We start from the raw sequence: 4,595 nt of genomic DNA, 5'->3' as shown, positions 1-4,595 counted from the left end.
ACTCCGGCCATCCTCGTAATCCGCGCCGATCCAGATCTGGATCCACTTTGACGGTTGACTTTCTTCCCGTAGCCCTAATTATTTTGCATTTTTCATCACATCATAACTCTGCATCCGTAGCTCCGATTCGTGCGTGTAGCATATCAAAATGTTCGTCTCGACGATTACATCATTTCATCTCATTGCATGATTTTCATTTGAGCTCATCTTGATGCCCGAAATGCTGTTGGAAGAGGGCTATGTGATGAATTTGTCAGATCTGTTTCAGCAAATGGCCTTTTTTCATTTTTGCCATGATTAATGTGTGCATGCTATGATCCTGAGCTCTACATGTGTTTTGTTATATGCCATGCCATCTTTACAGGGGTGTATGCCATGCATTTTTGTGATATTTTTGGTGACTAGCACAAGCATGCAAAGTAGCGTAATCGGTAATGCTGATTTCAGGGACTTAGAATTTCACTAAGTCCTTGTCCTGATTTTGTTGTTATGCCATATGTTCATGTTGTTTCCTAGTGATCCGTGCCCCTTTTGAGGATGATCAGTAAGGATGTTTTGTTGATATTGTGGTGCTCTATCCATCCATTTCTTTGTTTGCAATTATGGAGCACCCTAGATCGAGTCAATCGAGCTCTACTTTTGCTATAAAATGTTCCTGGCAGATTGTTAACATGTTTAGCGATTTTGCCAAGCTTGTTGTTGTTGATCCATGCATGCTATATTGTTTTTCTTGCCATGTATAGCTTCTATGCCATGTCTTCTTGATGGGTGTATGCTTAGTTTGTCATGCCATGCTTTATAGTGAGTGCATCGAGCTCGTAAACATGCCTACTTGTAATCTGTTTTGCATGCTCCAGTTTTTCACTAAGTCTGAATCTGTTTATGTTTTTGCCATGTTCACATGCTTGCAATTGTATTTTCTGATCCCTTTTGGCTCAAGGTCACTAAGGGACTTTTGTTAAGTGCTTTGAGTAGCTTCATGCCATGCCTCGCTTTGCCATGTTAAGTTCCTGTAGCATGTAGTTTTCATGCTCTAAAGATTGCTTCCTGAATATCATTTGCTCTTTTGCCATGCTTGTTTGAACCTGTTAGTGAGTGAATTAGCCGTATCTCTGTGTTCATATTTTGTCAAGCATCATGAGTGGATCCGTGCCATGTATTTTGTTGCCATGTTTGAGTGTTGTAGCATAATTATCTTGATTGTTTTAGAAGGCTACTTGCTGATTATCGCAGACCGGTGCCATATTTGTTTTACTTGCCATTTCCAAACCGTGCATCCGATTCCGGTGATCTTTATATCAATTTCGACCGAAATCACCTCACCTTTCTAGTGGCACTCTTGGATTTCCATGTTGAGGCCAGGTTCGATCATTCCTTTCCAAATCATGCATATGCATCGCATACCGCATCCCGCATATCATACCATGTTCATGTGTTGGTTGTTTACTATGTTGTGTGCTTCTTTCCGGTGTTGCTTGTTCGGATTGGTTCCGATAAAATCGCGTTTGTGAGGAACCGTTCGACTACGTCTGTTTGTCTTCTTCGTGGACTCGTTCTTCTTCCTTGCGGGATTTCAGGCAAGATGACCATACGCTCGAAATCACTTCTATCTTTGCTTGCTAGATGCTCGCTATTTTGCTATGCCTATGCCGTGATACCTACCACTTGCTTATCATGCCTCCCATATTGTTAAGCCAAGCCTCTAACCCACCTTGTCCTAGCAAACCGTTGTTTGGCTATGTTACCGCTTTGCTCAGCCCCTCTTATAGCGTTGTTAGTTGCAGGTGAAGATTGGAGTTTGTTCCTTGTTGGCACATGGATATTTTGTTGGGATATCACAATATATCTTATTTAATTAATGCATCTATATACTTGGTAAAGGGTGGAAGGCTCGGCCTTATGCCTGGTGTTTTGTTCCACTCTTGCCGCCCTAGTTTCCGTCATATCGGTGTTATGTTCCCGGATTTTGCGTTCCTTACATGGTTGGGTTATAATGGGAACCCCTTGACAGTTCGCTTTGAATAAAACTCCTCCAGCAATGCCCAACATTGGTTTTACCATTCGCCACCTAGCCTCTTTTTCCCTTGGGTTCTGCAGACTCAAGGGTCATCTTTATTTTAATCCCCCCGGGCCAGTGCTTCTCTAAGTGTTGGTCCAACTGAGCGACGTCCGGAGCTACCAGGGGCAACTCTGGGCTGGCCTACCCGACGTCTGGCTCATTTGAGTGTGCCCTGAGAACGAGATATGTGCAGCTCCTATCAGGATTTGTCGGCACATTCGGGCGGTGTTGCTGGACTTGTTTACCATTGTCGAGGATGTCTTGTAACCGGGATGCCGAGTCTGATCGGATTGTCTTGGGAGAAGGAATATCTTTCATTGACCATGAGAGCTTGTGATGGGCTAAGTTGGGACACCCCTGCAGGGATTTGAACTTTCGAAATCCGTGCCCGCGGTTATGGGAAGATGGGAATTTGTTAATGTCAGGTTGTAGAAAACCTAAAGTTGATCTTAATTAAAATACATCAACCGTGTGTGTTACCGTGATGGTCTCTTCTCGGTGGGGTCCGGGAAGTGAACATGGTGTTGGAGTAATGCTTGACGTAGGTTGTTCTAGGATCACTTCTTGATCATAGTTGTTCGACCGTGCTTTTGCCTTCTCTTCTCGCTCTCATTTGCGTATGTTAGCCACCATATATGCTAGTCGCTTGCTGCAGCTCCACCTCATACCTTTTACCTTACCTATAAGCTTAAATAGTCTTGATCGTGAGGGTGTGAGATTGCTGAGTCCCCGTGACTCACAGATACTTCCAAAACTAGTTTGAAGGTGCCGATGATACCATGCATATGACACAACCAAGCTCAAGGAGGAGATCAATGAAGATCTTGTCCTTTGTGTTGCTTCGTTCTAGTTGATCAGTAGTGGAGCCCAGTTGGGGTCGATCGGGGATCTGTGTAGCATTGGGGTAGTCTTCTTTTATTTTGGTTCCGTAGTCGGACCTTGATTGTATCTGGATGATGTAATGCTTTATTCATGTATTGTGTGAAGTGGCGATTGTAAGCCAACTATGTACCTCTTATTCCCCTATTTCATTACATGGGTTGTTGTGAAGATTACCTCACTTGCGACATTGCTTTCAATGCGGTTATGCCTCTAAGTCGTGCTTCGACACGTGGGAGATATAGCTGCATCGAGGGAGTTACAAGTTGGTAATCAGAGCCTTCCCCGACCTTAGGAGCCCCCTACTTGATCGAATCACTGGCGTTATTGAGTCTAGAAATGTTTTGAGTCATTTAGGAATTATATATATCGGAGAGTCAGGACTTCTTTTACTCCTCAGTCCCTTCGTCGCTCTGGTGAGGCATCCCGACGTAGAGTTTTGACTCTTCTCTTCTCTAATTTCACTAAAAAATTTTTAGGGTCACGCGGGTATCTTGGAATCATTCTGATGGTTTTGTGACGAGAAAATTGTTCTTGGTGCCTCCTGACATTTAGGGGTTGTGGCAGTGTCCTGGGGAGTTGAGCTCCGAGGTGTTGTCGTCACAATTTTATCGTTGCAGTTCTGGAATACCTGAGTTTAGTTTCGCTGACATCAAAAATCTCTTTTATGCAGTTGTTGGTGAGATAACCTCGACGCCACCCAGTACTGGGGCGGGAGTTCGGGAGTATTGCCATAACTCGTATAACAGATGCTTTTCGAAGGTTGAGGTAAATGATTTCCGAAGGTTTCTTGGTTATGTGTTGAAGGATGGATACAACTGAATGTAGGATTTGCTAGTTTTGGGTGAGATATTATGCTTCCCCTGTATCCCCAACACTTGATTGCATAACTGAAAAGGTTCGGGAGTTTATAAGTGGGAATTCAAGTAGTTCCTAGGATATGTTTTCGACAGATGTATGATATGAAATTGGGGTTCGACGTCTAGTGGTCCGCCTATCCATGGTTGGTTTTTACAGTGGTCTCATTGTGTCTTAAAGAGTCCTTGGCTATGCCGACTCGGGGACGCTTCGTATGTCATGTGCACTGCCTTGTACATGATGGTGCTGTACAATCGAGCCCGCGTAGGCCCCACCATGAAAACTTCGGACGAAATCTCTATCATATGTTTGTTCCAGCTTATTCTGCAAGCCAATCCTTTGTTTTGTTTTGAGTTGTGGTATTCGAGTTGCTTCGAAGTCAAATGTTGATTCCATACCTTTCCTAAGCGGTGTTCTCATGTTCCTATGTGAATACCAATCCTTCTTGATAATCGAGATTGTTATGCCAATCTTGTTCAACCGGTGTGTTTCTCTTCAAGTGGATCCGATCTTTTTCAACATCCGCAAGATCAACTCAAGTCTTCTCAACGTTGGTTGCTTCATCCGTCTTCAAGTTGCCTTTGTTTTTCCCGCCCTCCCTCCCTTTGTTTCTTCTAGGACTAAGATTTCTTAATCAAGTATCCATCTTATTCATGTGAAGTCTCTTCCTTCTTTTCAATCAATGTTCTTATCCGGTGATTCTCATGGTATTTCTAACGGGGCCTCAAGTTCTTCATTCTTTTTCTTCTCTGGTGGGTTCAAGTCAAGATTTGTCGATCATATCCTTTTATCGTTTCAA

The sequence above is a fragment of the Triticum urartu genome, chromosome 1A (genome assembly GCF_056163025.1).
Source record: "Triticum urartu cultivar PI428250 chromosome 1A, HENAU_Tu73, whole genome shotgun sequence".
Lineage (NCBI taxonomy): Eukaryota > Viridiplantae > Streptophyta > Magnoliopsida > Poales > Poaceae > Triticum > Triticum urartu.
Note: the sequence above shows the minus strand (reverse complement) of the source record.